We start from the raw sequence: 17,259 nt of genomic DNA, 5'->3' as shown, positions 1-17,259 counted from the left end.
GTACTATCTACAAAATCAGATCTACAGAGGAAGTGGGGATGACTGTCAACTGTTTGTCACGCTGTGTAAAAGCTGAACTACGGAGGAGAGACTTCGAGCAATGCTGGACACCTTTCTTTGAGTGAACATGTATTTGCTCCTTCTTGCAAGAATAAATGTCCGATGTGTTTGATTTTGAATTCAGCCTCGGAGTCATTTTTCTAACAGATGATGTCTGACTGCTGTTGTGACAACGACAGAAAGTTTGAGAGGAGTTGAAGAATCTCCTCATTCACTCAAATGTTACAAATATGTTCAAAAAAATGATAAATGTTTGAAAAAAGATGAATGTCGGCGTAAATGTCCTGAAAGAGTTGAACAATTTCAAATGTGAATGGTTGAACTCGGTGAGTATGCAGAAGTAGTGAGCGACCAAAACAAACCGCGTGGAAGAAGTCAGAAACAGGATGTCAACAGTGTAAATGCTGAATCAGCATTCACACAATAAAGGCCAGTTATTTGTTCTAATTTCACTTGGATACGGAGAACGCTGCCTCAGATGGAGGCGCTAAAATAGTTCAAATAACTCCTGTAAAACATTACAAAGGCTTAAATCATCGTACACGTGAACATTTAGTGACAATCTATACAATTCACAACGTCACGATAACATATGACCTTGTTGATTAGCTCGGAGCAAATAGGATCAAATCCAGCAATCTCTATATGTCACGAAGAAAAATATCCCTTTTGTTTTTTAAACAAGTCTTCTTTCATCACTTTGTTGTCACTCCAGAAGAAGAACACTATGTTTAGTATCAGAGTCTCTTTAAATATTGCTGTTGCTCAGCTGTTCATCTTCCACGATGGACAACGGTCACAAAGATGAAACCTCTTCAGCAGAAAGCTAAAAGATCAGAAGAACAGGTAACAGGTGCAGCACTCTGTCACCGCTAACATGAAGGAAACACATGCTGCCTGGCCGGCTGCTGCTGCTTCTTCATTTGGATTAGAAATCTAGTGACTAAAGGAAACATTGAACAGGACGTCCTCACCGTCCGCTACGTCTTTTTAGCCCGTCTGTCCCAAAGCGAGCTGAGACAGGAAACCGGAAACAGAACGCGGAGACCTGCAACGAGCCGACGAGGAGACGTTCAGGTTGAAAGAAGAACAAAGTCCAACGTTGTTGAGAAGCGGAGACGTGACGAGCGAGACGAGAAGCAGGTTGAAGGTTCACTTCTGTTTCTGTGCTCACTGGAAACATCTTCATTTCAGATTTAAGCAGCCTTTTTCAGCCGTTACTACATTTGATCTGATTCCATAAAGATGGACGAGGTCTGTGTTTGGTTTTGTCGTTTGAAAAGGTCACTTATTGAAAAGAGATTCTCTTCAACCATGTGAGTGACCTGCAGAGGGATCCTGAAGATAGAATATGAATTGGACCTCCCGTTTCATGTCGGTGGTCGAAGGTGAGTAACACTGATATCAAAAGTAAAAGAATTGTCCCGTGCTTGTTTCCTCTGCTTTAGCCGGCTCAGTACAGGTCTGTACCGGCAGCACAACTCTGGATTCTCATGTCCTGAAGAACTTTCTCTCTCCTCATCATCTAAACCTCAGCGCTTCAATGTTTGAGGAGAGACGACAAAAGAAGTCTGATTGTGTCGTGATTCAAATGTAACGTGATCGAGCTCAAAAGACGGTCGGGATGAAAAAGCTCGTTTTCAACGTGATTTGAGGTCCGACTGTTTCCATTTATATGGATGGTTTGGTAAAACATCAAATCAAGGAGGAGGGAGAAGTCAGGAGACATTTTCAGAGTCTGAATTTAGAGTCTGTGCTTACAGCTGTTTCTTGGAAGCAGTACGTACCATACAAATTCAATCTGGATCAAAGGATTAAAAGTACCAGCAGAAGGGATTTTTAAATGGATTTGTGGTGAGCACTACTTATTTCTAGAAGTGGAGAGCCATACAGCTGAAAAATACATTTCAAAGGAAATAGATATGAGTTTTAAATGTCTTCAGTGTTGTTCTACAGGGTAGAAAAAAAGGCAAAAGTTCAGGAACCCTTGAATGACTTGGTGTGTTTCTACATTACAGTTTACTGACAAAGACCACGACATGCATTTAGAAGCTTCTGGAAAAACAAGGAAGAGAATCTTTAGCGAACTTGGGTTTTTCTTTTGGGGGTAAACAACCTCTTTCTGAGGTCGAGAATACAAACTATATCTGCACACCTCCAGATCGAAATGCAAAACATCTGTTTGTTTGATTTTGGGGAGAATTTGAGTGAAACAAACCGTTAATTCTCATTCAAGAAAACCTTTGGACGTGTTCATAAATGTCAGCATATGCAGCATGTGACGACACCACAATGTACTTTATCTGACTTTTACAATTACCAGCATTCATTTCTAAACTTTGCAGAGATGCAGAATACAGCCGGGACAAGCTGTTAACTGACCAACACATTCACAGCTAGCAGATTTACCAGTTAACCGACCTGCAAGTATCTAAACTGGCAGGAAAACAGAGCAGCTGGAGAAAACCAAGCAGACAACGTGAGACCGTCCAACGTCCACACGGAGAAGCTTTCTGCTCTGAGGTGACCGTGCTCAGCACAGAGCCGGGATTTGATTTATCATGGAAGTCATTTCAGGAAGAAACTTTCTCAGCCTGAACATATTGATGAAGCTGAGGGGCGTTCCTCTCTCACAGGGATCTGCACCAAAGGCTGGAAGATGACATTTCATGACCTTTGAGAGTCTTCAGCGGCAACCAGCGCTGTCAGTGGGCAGAGTGCTCCCTCTGGTGGTCAGTTTGTGAAACAGCAGCATCATGTTGTCTAATTCAACTCAGACAAATGGTGGATGAAGTATTCAGAACATTTATTGAAGTAAAAGTACAAATACAGCAAAGAAAACAAAGATACTCCATTACAAGTCAAAGTCCTTAATTAAACAGCTTACTCAGGTAAAAGTACAGAAGCGTTAGCAGCAACATTTAGTGAAAGTATTAAAGTAAAAGTGCTGCTTTGTTCCCTCTGAATAATCTATATTACTATATATGAAGCAGTGAAAGAATTCAGCTCCTTTATTTCAGAAAAAGTTCTGATACCAGACTGAAAATACTAGAAGTCCTGCATTCAAAACCTTGTTGAAGTAAAAGTATCGTCAGCAAAAATACACTGAAAACACAAAAAGTAAAAGTACACACGAAGCAGAAAATGTTCCCTGTTAGTGTTTTCCTATTATATATCTGATGTTTTTAGATTCATATTGCTGCTGGATTAAAGTGAATTTTACCGTCATAGTCACTGAAGGTTTTGCTCATTTCAACTACTTTATATATTGTTGATTTGTAAAGCGTCATATTGAACCAGATCATCACATATTTGGAGCGTTGCTGTCCTGTGAGAACCACGTATCTAAGAAATAAACACCTTTTCAGCTTTGTCAGGTTTTTAAAATAGTTAATTTAGCAGGAGAATCATCTCAGTCCATAAAAGAACATTTAAATCTCTTTAGTTTATCAGAAAATAATCTAATTCAACTTCACCAAATTTAGAGATACGTGGTTTTCACTACAGGAACGGTGTGAAAAGAGCTTAAAAACAAGAATAAAACATATTAACATGAAGATAACAACTATCAAGAAGACGTCCAGGTGACGCCCATAATGCTTGATTGACAGCAGATCTTTGTTCAGAGCAGAAACGCCTCAATGATGGAGAGAAAATGAAATGGAAAATGAAAATGCAGGTTTAAACCCACTGAAACCTGAAAGACTTCAGTTTATTTCAGTTTACAAAACTCAGCAGAGTTTCCAACGGAGAGAGACAAAATCCCTAACCCGAACCCTAACCTGAACCCGAACTCTAACCCTAACCCAACGTGGAGCGGCTGAGTGAACGTGGTCTGGACTCTGTGGAGGAGAGTCATGGTCTCAGAGACGCTGTAGAAGGACAGAGTACCTGCACTGTGATCCAGGTACACCCCCACTCTGGAGGATGGAGGAACTGAGACGGGAGTTTGAATGTTGTTGTACCAAAGACTGTTATTGGAACAATCTAATGACCAAGATTTGTTATTAAATCCAAATCTACTTTCCATCCCGCTCCCTGTTCTGTTGATATTCTTGTATGCGACTGCTACATCAACTCCTCCTCCTCCTCTCATCTCCACCTCAAAGTAACAAGGTCCAGTCAGACTCTCTCTACTCAGGACCTGCCAACATCTACTGAATCTGTCTGGATGATCAGAATAAGACTGATTCTGATCCATTACTGTTACTTTTCTGTTCCCATCAGATAATAACATCTGTCTGTTTGCTGTGTTTGGATCCAGTGTGATTTCTTGTGAATATCTTAAGAATCCAGCTCTGGTCTTTGGTTCTGGTTGTGACAGTAAAACGTCCACTTCATTCACTGACACTGAGATCTTCTTCCATTCTTCATCCAGAACTTGCTGTAGTTTATCTCTGACCTCTGACACAGCTGCTGTCACATCCTGAAAGTAGGTGAGAGGACGGATATGGATGCTGGATGAGTCTGTAGGCTCACTGAGTGCTGACACTGAGGGGTAGTTGTGCAGGAACTCGTTGTGATCCTCTGTGTGTGAGAGCTGCTCCAGCTCGGCGTCTTTCCTCTTCAGCTCAGCGATCTCCTGCTCCAGCTTCTCCTGAAGCTCTTTGACTCGACTCACTTGGGTTTCCTGCTGGGATCTGACCTCCTGCTTCACATCGCGGCTTCTTTTCTTGAGGAGACGCATCAGCTGGGTGAAGAGCTTCTCGTTGCCCTCCAGTGTTTTCTCAGCAGACTGATTGATGTCCTCCACCTCCTGCTGAAGCAGCTTCACATCTTTCTGTCTGTCCTGGATTTTCTGCTGGACGTTTCCTCGACTCCCCTCGAGCTCTCTCTGCCTCTCGGTCCTTTCTGCTGCAGCTGAGACGGTGTCGTGGTCTTTATGTTCCTCCACAGAGCAGAGATAACAGATAATCTGACGATCTGTGCGGCAGAACATCTTCATCACCTCGTCGTGAAGAGAGCAGATGTTCTCCTGGAGCTTCTTGGAGGGGTTCACCAGCTTGTGTTTCTTTAATGGAGCGACATCATAATGAGGCTGAAGGTGTTTCTCACAATAAGAAGCCAGACAGACTAAACAGGACTTGACAGCTTTCAGTTTTCTCCCAGTGCAGACATCACAGGCCACATCTTCAGGTCCAGCATAGCAGTGATCAGCAGGAGCAGCTTGGAGTCCAGTCTTCTTCAGCTCCTCCACTAAAGCTGCCAACATGGTGTTTTTGTCCAGGACAGGCCTCGGTATGAACCTCTTCATGCACAGAGGACAGCTGTAGACTCCAGTCCCGTCCTGTCCGTCCCAGTGGACTTTAATACACTCCATGCAGTAGTTGTGTCCACATGGAAGAGTCACTGGATCCTTCAGTAGATCCAGACAGATGCAACAAGAGATGGTTTCTCGGTCCAACTGAACTCCTTTCTGCTCCATTTCACCTCTCAGCAGCAGTGACTGTGTGAGTTTCACTTCCTCAAAGATCAAAATAGTTTCAGCTCTAATTTAAATATCATGTGACTCTGCAGCCAATGAGGACATCAGCTCTTAGACTCCACCCACGTTGGCTCCGCCCATCTCCCAGCTGCAGATCTGATGGAGGGAACAAGGAAACGTGACAGACTGCAGCTGCTGAGTTTGAGAGCAGTTTTTTTTATTCCTCCTCAAACTCGTCGTCTCGGCTGTGATTCATGACTAAGTTGAAGTTTCCCCACAAACTGAGACGCCCTCTGTTTCTGCTGCTGTAACATGAAACAAAGATTTGAGGATCTTTGTTTTACCTCTGATAAGTTCACTTATTAGTCTCCAGGGGCAACGAGCGCTGTCAGTGGGCAGAGTGCTCCCTCTGGTGGCCATTCTGGAAACAAGCAGCACCATTTAGTCTAATTCAACTCAGACAAATGGTGGATGAAGTATTCAGAACATTTATTGAAGTAAAAGTACAAATACAGCAAAGAAAACAAAGATACTCCATTACAAGTCAAAGTCCTTAATTAAACAGCTTACTCAGGTAAAAGTACAGAAGCGTTAGCAGCAACATTTAGTGAAAGTATTAAAGTAAAAGTGCTGCTTTGTTCCCTCTGAATAATCTATATTACTATATATGAAGCAGTGAAAGAATTCAGCTCCTTTATTTCAGAAAAAGTTCTGATACCAGACTGAAAATACTAGAAGTCCTGCATTCAAAACCTTGTTGAAGTAAAAGTATCGTCAGCAAAAATACACTGAAAACACAAAAAGTAAAAGTACACACGAAGCAGAAAATGTTCCCTGTTGGTGTTTTACTATTATATATATCTGATGTTTGTAGATTCATATTGCTGCTGGATTAAAGTGAATTTTACCGTCATAGTCACTGAAGGTTTTGCTCATTTCAACTACTTTATATATTGTTGATTTGTAAAGCGTCATATTGAACCAGATCATCACATATTTGGAGCGTTGCTGTCCTGTGAGAACCACGTATCTAAGAAATAAACACCTTTTCAGCTTTGTCAGGTTTTTTTAAATAGTTAATTTAGCAGGAGAATCATCTCAGTCCATAAAAGAACATTTAAATCTCTTTAAATTATCAGAAAATAATTCAAAATTCAACTTCACCAAATTTAGAGATACGTGGTTTTCACTACAGGAACGGTGTGAAAAGAGTTTAAAAACAATAATAAAACATATTAACATGAAGATAACAACTATCAAGAAGACGTCCAGGTGACGCCCATAATGCTTGATTGACAGCAGATCTTTGTTCAGAGCAGAAACGCCTCAATGATGGAGAGAAAATGAAATGGAAAATGAAAATGCAGGTTTAAACCCACTGAAACCTGAAAGACTTCAGTTTATTTCAGTTTACAAAACTCAGCAGAGTTTTCAACGAAGATAAACCCTAACCTGAACCCTAACCCAACGTGGAGCGGCTGAGTGAACGTGGTCTGGACTCTGTGGAGGAGAGTCATGGTCTCAGAGACTCTGTAGAAGGACAGAGTACCTGCACTGTGATCCAGGTACACCCCCACTCTGGAGGATGGAGGACTTGAGACGGGAGTTTTGATGTTGTTGTACCAAAGACTGTTATTGGGACAATCTAATGACCAAGATTTGTCATTACATCCAAATCCACTTTCCATCCCGCTCCCTGTTCTGTTGATATTCTTGTATGCGACTGCTACTTCAACTCTTCCTCTTCCTCTCATCTCCACCTCAAAGTAACAACGTCCAGTCAGACTCTCTCTACTCAGGACCTGACAACATCCAATGAATCTGTCTGGATGATCAGAATAAGACTGATTCTGATTCATTCGTGTTACTTTTCTGTTCCCATCAGATAATAACAGGTATCTGTTTGCTGTGTTTGGATCCAGTGTGATTTCTTGTGAATATCTTAAGAATCCAGCTCTGGTCTTTGGTCCTGGTTGTGACAGTAAAACGTCCACTTCCTTCACTGACACTGAGATCTTCTTCCATTCTTCATCCAGAACTTGCTGTAGTTTATCTCTGGCCTCTGACACAGCTGCTGTCACATCCTGAAAGTAGGTGAGAGGACGGATATGGATGCTGGATGAGTCTGTAGGCTCACTGAGTGCTGACACTGAGGGGTAGTTGTGCAGGAACTCGTTGTGATCCTCTGTGTGTGAGAGCTGCTCCAGCTCGGCGTCTTTCCTCTTCAGCTCAGCGATCTCCTGCTCCAGCTTCTCCTGAAGCTCTTTGACTCGACTCACTTGGGTTTCCTGCTGGGATCTGACCTCCTGCTTCACATCGCGGCTTCTTTCCTGGAGGAGACTCATCAGCTGGGTGAAGAGCTTCTCGTTGCCCTCCAGTGTTTTCTCAGCAGACTGATTGATGTCCTCCACCTCCTGCTGAAGCAGCTTCACATCTTTCTGTCTGTCCTGGATTTTCTGCTGGACGTTTCCTCGACTCCCCTCGAGCTTTCTCTGCCTCTCGGTCCTTTCTGCTGCAGCTGAGACGGTGTCGTGGTCTTTATGTTCCTCCACAGAGCAGAGATAACAGATAATCTGCTGATCGGTGCGGCAGAACATCTTCATCACCTCGTCGTGAAGAGAGCAGATGTTCTCCTGGAGCTTCTTGGAGGGGTTCACCAGCTTGTGTTTCTTTAATGGAGCGACATCATAATGACTCTGAAGGTGTTTCTCACAATAAGAAGCCAGACAGACTAAACAGGACTTGACAGCTTTCAGTTTTCTCCCAGTGCAGACATCACAGGCCACATCTTCAGGTCCAGCATAGCAGTGATCAGCAGGAGCAGCTTGGAGTCCAGTCTTCTTCAGCTCCTCCACTAAAGCTGCCAACATGGTGTTTTTGTCCAGGACAGGCCTCGGTATGAACCTCTTCCTGCACTGAGGACAGCTGTAGACTCCAGTCCCGTCCTGTCCGTCCCAGTGGACTTTAATACACTCCATGCAGTAGTTGTGTCCACATGGAAGAGTCACCGGATCCTTCAGTAGATCCAGACAGATGGAACAAGAGAAGGTTTCTCGGTCCAGCTGAACTCCTTTCTGCTCCATTTCACCTCTCAGCAGCAGTGACTGTGTGAGTTTCACTTCCTCAAAGATAAAACTGGTTTCAGCTGATTTAAATATCATGTGACTCTGCAGCCAATGAGGACATCAGCTCTTAGACTACACCCATGTTGGCTCCGCCCATCTTCCAGCTGCAGATCTGATGGAGGGAACAAGGAAACGTGACAGACTGCAGCTGCTGAGTTTGAGAGCAGTTTTTTTTATTCCTCCTCAAACTCGTCGTCTCGGCTGTGATTCATGACTAAGTTGAAGTTTCCCCACAAACTGAGACGCCCTCTGTTTCTGCTGCTGTAACATGAAACAAAGATTTGAGGATCTTTGTTTTACCTCTGATAAGTTCACTTATTAGTCTCCAGGGGCAACGAGCGCTGTCAGTGGGCAGAGTGCTCCCTCTGGTGGCCATTCTGGAAACAAGCAGCACCATTTAGTCTAATTCAACTCAGACAAATGGTGGATGAAGTATTCAGAACATTTATTGAAGTAAAAGTACAAATACAGCAAAGAAAACAAAGATACTCCATTACAAGTCAAAGTCCTTAATTAAACAGCTTACTCAGGTAAAAGTACAGAAGCGTTAGCAGCAACATTTAGTGAAAGTATTAAAGTAAAAGTGCTGCTTTGTTCCCTCTGAATAATCTATATTACTATATATGAAGCAGTGAAAGAATTCAGCTCCTTTATTTCAGAAAAAGTTCTGATACCAGATTGAAAATACTAGAAGTCCTGCATTCAAAACCTTGTTGAAGTAAAAGTATCGTCAGCAAAAATACACTGAAAACACAAAAAGTAAAAGTACACACGAAGCAGAAAATGTTCCCTGTTGGTGTTTTACTATTATATATGTGATGTTTGTAGATTCATATTGCTGCTGGATTAAAGTGAATCTTACCGTCATGATGTTTTGTCCATGAATCTTTATCTGAGCATCAACTCCTCTCTTCCTGGTGAACAACACTGATTTATGTGGCCTGGTTAAAAGGATGATATGTAGGTAGCATTCATTTCTACAGGAACACCAACATGTTCAAAGAGAATAATGAACTCCCTCTATACCAGTTAACAAACCCAGTTACGAGGTGATTCTTCATTTCTCAGCGACTTCTCCCGCTACTGACGCTGACCCGTCGTTCAAGTCTTTCCCTTCATCAGTCTGGGTGCTAAATGCTAAATGCTAAATGCTCGGTCCTCAGCAGCCTCTAATTCCCGCTCTGGATCTCCACATCTCACGTGAACTCCGTAGTCTCGCGCGTCTCCCGCTTCGCTGCTCTTAAAGTGACAGTACGACCAAAATAAAAGCAGCAGCTGTCACCGTCACTAACCTGCACGTAGATCACATCTATCGGGGACAGAACCAACAACCTTCCTGTCTCCACTTCGCCCGGCGACATTTAGTTGTTTTTATTCCACAGAAAACTTGAATCTCCATGAAGAAGACCATCTTTCTACCACGTTCACAGCCTCTTGGACTTTTCCCTTTAATGTGCTTCGTGTTCTTCCACGGTGCTCCATCATCAGCAAAAAGGGATCGTCCAACATCACTCTGAACTTGAGAGGAAACATCATTTATCTCTTTAATCCGATGAAATGTTCTGACACATATTTCTATCATATTTAATTTCATCAACAATCCCTCCTTCCAAACCAAATCATGATGCCTTTTCCACATCAAAAAACACATCACTGACTCCTTATTCACTTGAGCTCTTTTTAAATTTAAATGAACATCTAATCTAGTTTCAAATTCAACTCAGACAAGTGTTGGATGAAGTATTCAGAACATTTATTGAAGTAAAAGTACAAATACAGCAAAGAAAACAAAGATACTCCATTACAAGTCAAAGTCCTTAATAAACCAGCATTTTATATTATTTTTGTATATTTTGTGTTCTTGGCCGCAGCAAAGACAGAGCACATCAGGGATTTAACAAAAAGAAACGCATTTTATAATCAAACTTAACCAAAAGACGCATACGGGGCGAGGCAGACAGGAGCTGATGACTGAACAGGCTGCAATCCAGGAAGCAACAACAAAAAAACAAGTTAAACAAGTTACACAGAGACTGAAACTACCACCTGGCGTGACTTCATTTGGCACAGAGTAGTTGAAGGACCAGATAATTTCAGCAGGAGAAGCTGATGAGTTCACTGAGTGCAGTTTTGTCACTTGTGATCAGGAGCAGGTGAGGCGGAGCTGCGACTCAGGAGAGGACGGCTCGGACACGTTCCACAAATAATCAGTCAGACAAAGAAACACGGGAAACGTGAGGAATCTGAGAGAGATGATGATGGGAAATAATGAGCTCATCATACTTGTCAAATGTTTGTCTATCTGTTGCATAACATGTTCCTGTTGTCTCAGGAAAGATGAACCCATTTATCTGCACAACATGGTTCTCTAGTCTCAGTTACAACGTCTCTGTACCTTTATCTGGTGACCTACGACCTCACTCAGTACTATCTACAAAATCAGATCTACAGAGGAAGTGGGGATGACTGTCAACTGTTTGTCACGCTGTATAAAAGCTGAACTACGGAGGAGAGACTTCGAGCAATGCTGGACACCTTTCTTTGAGTGAACATGTATTTGCTCCTTCTTGCAAGAATAAATGTCCGATGTGTTTGATTTTGAATTCAGCCTCGGAGTCATTTTTCTAACATAATTGGTCCTTCGAGCCGGATCCCAACATCCCTCCTCTCTCCGGACACAGCCTGAAACCGTTCACGGGGGAGTCTGGGACTCCTGAGGAAAGACCTCCGCCCTGTTTCTTTATCGAAACAGTTTGGACATTGGTGAGGCCAGGACGAACTGGAGAGAGGAGGGGTGACGGGATCCTAGAACAAGACTGATTCACCATCAAATGTCAGACACCCGTGTAAGACTTTTTTTGTTCTTGTTGTACTAAAGAGTCAGGTCAGGGACCTACTAAAAAGAGATAGGTCAGGGACCTACTAAAAAGTCTGAATAGACGAGGTAAACTAAAGAGTCTGAATTGACTAGGTAAACTAAAGAGTGTGAGTAGACGAGGTAAACTAAAGAGTCTGAATAGACTCGGTAAACTAAAGAGTGTGAGTAGACGAGGTAAACTAAAGAGTCTGAATAGACTCGGTAAACTAAAGAGTGTGAGTAGACTAGGTAAACTAAAGAGTCTGAGTAGACTAGGTAAACTAAAGAGTCTGAATTGACTAGGTAAACTAAAAAGTCTGAATAGACTCGGTAAACTAAAGAGTCTGAATAGACTAGGTAAACTAAAGAGTCTGAATTGACTCGGTAAACTAAAGAGTCTGAATTGACTAGGTAAACTAAAGAGTCTGAGTAGACTAGGTAAACTAAAGAGTCTGAATAGACTCGGTAAACTAAAGAGTATGAGTAGACGAGGTAAACTAAAGAGTCTGAGTAGACGAGGTAAACTAAAGAGTCTGAATTGACTAGGTAAACTAAAGAGTCTGAATTGACTAGGTAAACTAAAGAGTCTGAGTAGACTAGGTAAACTAAAGAGTCTGAATTGACTAGGTAAACTAAAGAGTCTGAATTGACTCGGTAAACTAAAGAGTCTGAGTAGACTAGGTAAACTAAAAGTCACGCGCACAAAAATAGGTCAGGGACCTCCAGATAAATACAGAAAAAAACTTCCGGAAGATGAAATAAATAAAAATATACAAATAATTAGATACTGTGAGCGTCCGGTTGCTCGGGTGAACTCCATACAAACTGGTTGACTCACAGACAGAAAAAATGGGATTATGCTGTAATAAGATCGAAGAGATACCTCTGGAGGGAGACGTAAAACACATGCACTCAAAAGGTGCAGATAACGTAAAATATTTGAAAAAAATGGGAAAAGGAACACAGATTCAAGGGAAAACTGACAATGATAGCATGTAGAGAGTTGACAGAGAAGATAGAGAGCAAGTGTGAGGGAAATAAAAGAAAAAAGTTGAAAAGAGGAGAGGAAAAGTACAAAAAAAAAGAGAAAGAGAACTGATCTGGGAGAGATTAAAAACAAAAAGGCGGGGGAAGGTAGTATAGCTCTTAATGCACCAATACTATATCTAATAATTGAAATACATTTCTCCCGGAAAAATGATGAAGATGATGATTATGTGGTACAAAAACGAACCAACATGGGACCGCGGCCCGATCCTCCTCCATACCCTAACATGGGAGACGTCCCGGTAACAGCTGATCCGCCCGTTACCGTCTATTCCGTCTCCGGCTGCTCAGCCAGCTTCCGTCTCCGAACCCACGACACCGTCACCAAACTCCACCCCCTCTACTCCAACCAGAAGGAGGAAGCGAGGTGGATGGAGAGGGGCTGGCGGCCGTGGGGGAGGACCACCAGAGACAGGTAAGGGCACCTGCTATAATTGCAGGAGGAATGGACACTGGGCAAGAGACTGCAGGGGGTGGAGAGACGGGAGGAGCGGAGGAAGAGGAGGAGGAGGAGGAGGAGGAGACGGTTGGCGGTGGCAGACAGGTTCAACATGACTAACCACAACCACTCCAGGATCAGGTCATACAGAAACACACACATTCACATGATTCACAGACACAGACCAACTAGAAACTAAAGAGGAGGAGACCAGTGATGTGTTAGAGATAAGTACAGTTGAAATACTACTCACAGAACAAGATCAACCTTTTGTGACTCTACTGATAGAAGAGATTGAAGTAACCTTATTGTGCGATTCAGGAGCATGTAGGTCACTTATTAGGAGTGATGAGGACCCAAAATTACAGAAATTGGCACAAGAACAGATCTGAGTAAGATCAGCAAACGGAGAAGTATTTGCAGAAATGACTTCCCCACTGTCTAAACTCATTTATGATGACCCTGTGGCTGCCCACCATAACATACAATGGACACCAGAAACAGAAAACGATTTTGGAAAAATATGAAAAATTACACCCTGCAGTACCACCACAGACCCCCTAGGGGTCGCGGACCCCCTGTTGAGGACCTTTGCCCTCAACCAGGGGTGTCCAAACTTTTTGCAAAGAGGGCCAAATTTGATAAAGTGAAGATGCCCGGGGGCCAATAGTTCCTTCTGACATTTTTTTAACCACAAAAGTTACATGAAAATACACACTGTTATAAAACTATTTTCATTGTCACAATTACCTTTATTTTTCAAATGACAATGTCACCAAATATAAGCCACTCAGGCAGACGTGAACAACTCTAAAAACACAATTCTGCCTTTCATTCAGTCAGATAACTTTGAACAAACTGTATAGAATACCTTCAATTTCCACGAGTTAAATATCTTTGCCTCATGAACATTTTAAACAGGAGTTATAAGTAATGCGAAGTGGTCTGTTACCATTAAACTTTAAAACAAGTGAATTTTGCCTTTGTCTTTTACAAGATCTTTCAGAAAGCAATAGTTTGTGTCACATCTACAGGTACATAACATCAACAGTTATAACACACATCTTATTCAAGAGTTTAATAACAGAAGTGCCATAAGTCCAAGTGCATTAGTGTGCTTTAGGCTTTTCACTGTTAATAGTGACAGATGTTACCGTTCAAAACACTCAATTTCAGATTGATCAAGGAACAGATAACTTGCTGACACTAATGTCACACATTCATAAATTCTTGCTTCTTCTCGGGGCAAATGTTCTCCACCATTTTCATGACACAGTCTTTGATGAACGCACCTTCAGTAAAAGGTTTGCCATGTTTAGCTGTTAACATAGCTGGCTTTTGTTGTGTTTTCCTTTGACTCAGAGGCCCGTGAAGACTCTCTGTTGTGATGCCGGAGCAGCTTGGAGTTGCTTCACTTTTTCAGCGCGGCCTCTCCCTGTTAGGTTGCCGTACGTTGGAGCATGTTTAGTCTCGTAGTGTCTCTTTACGTTGAAATCCTTAAACAAGGCAACCGCCTCTTTACAAATTAGACAAACACAATTGCCTCGATTTTCAGTGAAGAAGTATTGTAATTCCCACCGCTCCTGAAAGCGGCGGCCCTCACTGTCATAGCTCATAGTATTCTTGCAAGAATAAATGTCCGATGTGTTTGATTTTGAATTCAGCCTCGGAGTCATTTTTCTAACAGATGATGTCTGACTGCTGTTGTGACAACGACAGAAAGTTTGAGAGGAGTTGAAGAATCTCCTCATTCACTCAAATGTTACAAATATGTTCAAAAAAATGATAAATGTTTGAAAAAAGTTGAATGTCGGCGTAAATGTCCTGAAAGAGTTGAACAATTTCAAATGTGAATGGTTGAACTCGGTGAGTATGCAGAAGTAGTGAGCGACCAAAACAAACCGCGTGGAAGAAGTCAGAAACAGGATGTCAACAGTGTAAATGCTGAATCAGCATTCACACAATAAAGGCCAGTTATTTGTTCTAATTTCACTTGGATACGGAGAACGCTGCCTCAGATGGAGGCGCTAAAATAGTTCAAATAACTCCTGTAAAACATTACGAAGGCTTAAATCATCGTACACGTGAACATTTAGTGACAATCTATACAATTCACAACGTCACGATAACATATGACCTTGTTGATTAGCTCGGAGCAAATAGGATCAAATCCAGCAATCTCTATATGTCACGAAGAAAAATATCCCTTTTGTTTTTTAAACAAGTCTTCTTTCATCACTTTGTTGTCACTCCAGAAGAAGAACACTATGTTTAGTATCAGAGTCTCTTTAAATATTGCTGTTGCTCAGCTGTTCATCTTCCACGATGGACAACGGTCACAAAGATGAAACCTCTTCAGCAGAAAGCTAAAAGATCAGAAGAACAGGTAACAGGTGCAGCACTCTGTCACCGCTAACATGAAGGAAACACATGCTGCCTGGCCGGCTGCTGCTGCTTCTTCATTTGGATTAGAAATCTAGTGACTAAAGGAAACATTGAACAGGACGTCCTCACCGTCCGCTACGTCTTTTTAGCCCGTCTGTCCCAAAGCGAGCTGAGACAGGAAACCGGAAACAGAACGCGGAGACCTGCAACGAGCCGACGAGGAGACGTTCAGGTTGAAAGAAGAACAAAGTCCAACGTTGTTGAGAAGCGGAGACGTGACGAGCGAGACGAGAAGCAGGTTGAAGGTTCACTTCTGTTTCTGTGCTCACTGGAAACATCTTCATTTCAGATTTAAGCAGCCTTTTTCAGCCGTTACTACATTTGATCTGATTCCATAAAGATGGACGAGGTCTGTGTTTGGTTTTGTCGTTTGAAAAGGTCACTTATTGAAAAGAGATTCTCTTCAACCATGTGAGTGACCTGCAGAGGGATCCTGAAGATAGAATATGAATTGGACCTCCCGTTTCATGTCGGTGGTCGAAGGTGAGTAACACTGATATCAAAAGTAAAAGAATTGTCCCGTGCTTGTTTCCTCTGCTTTAGCCGGCTCAGTACAGGTCTGTACCGGCAGCACAACTCTGGATTCTCATGTCCTGAAGAACTTTCTCTCTCCTCATCATCTAAACCTCAGCGCTTCAATGTTTGAGGAGAGACGACAAAAGAAGTCTGATTGTGTCGTGATTCAAATGTAACGTGATCGAGCTCAAAAGACGGTCGGGATGAAAAAGCTCGTTTTCAACGTGATTTGAGGTCCGACTGTTTCCATTTATATGGATGGTTTGGTAAAACATCAAATCAAGGAGGAGGGAGAAGTCAGGAGACATTTTCAGAGTCTGAATTTAGAGTCTGTGCTTACAGCTGTTTCTTGGAAGCAGTACGTACCATACAAATTCAATCTGGATCAAAGGATTAAAAGTACCAGCAGAAGGGATTTTTAAATGGATTTGTAGTGAGCACTGCTTATTTCTAGAAGTGGAGAGCCATACAGCTGAAAAATACATTTCAAAGGAAATAGATATGAGTTTTAAATGTCTTCAGTGTTGTTCTACAGGGTAGAAAAAAGGCAAAAGTTCAGGAACCCTTGAATGACTTGGTGTGTTTCTACATTACAGTTTACTGACAAAGACCACGACATGCATTTAGAAGCTTCTGGAAAAACAAGGAAGAGAATCTTTAGCGAACTTGGGTTTTTCTTTTGGGGGTAAACAACCTCTTTCTGAGGTCGAGAATACAAACTATATCTGCACACCTCCAGATCTAAATGCAAAACATCTGTTTGTTTGATTTTGGGGAGAATTTGAGTGAAACAAACCGTTAATTCTCATTCAAGAAAACCTTTGGACGTGTTCATAAATGTCAGCATATGCAGCATGTGACGACACCACAATGTACTTTATCTGACTTTTACAATTACCAGCATTCATTTCTAAACTTTGCAGAGATGCAGAATACAGCCGGGACAAGCTGTTAACTGACCGACACATTCACAGCTAGCAGATTTACCAGTTAACCGACCTGCAAGTATCTAAACTGGCAGGAAAACAGAGCAGCTGGAGAAAACCAAGCAGACAACGTGAGACCGTCCAACGTCCACACGGAGAAGCTTTCTGCTCTGAGGTGACCGTGCTCAGCACAGAGCCGGGATTTGATTTATCATGGAAGTCATTTCAGGAAGAAACTTTCTCAGCCTGAACATATTGATGAAGCTGAGGGGCGTTCCTCTCTCACAGGGATCTGCACCAAAGGCTGGAAGATGACATTTCATGACCTTTGAGAGTCTTCAGCGGCAACCAGCGCTGTCAGTGGGCAGAGTGCTCCCTCTGGTGGTCAGTTTGTGAAACAGCAGCATCATGTTGTCTAA

The sequence above is a fragment of the Embiotoca jacksoni genome, unplaced genomic scaffold, assembly GCF_022577435.1.
Source record: "Embiotoca jacksoni isolate LCO1_2020_lvr unplaced genomic scaffold, fEmbJac1.0.p SCAF_67, whole genome shotgun sequence".
NCBI lineage: Eukaryota > Metazoa > Chordata > Actinopteri > Embiotocidae > Embiotoca > Embiotoca jacksoni.
Note: the sequence above shows the minus strand (reverse complement) of the source record.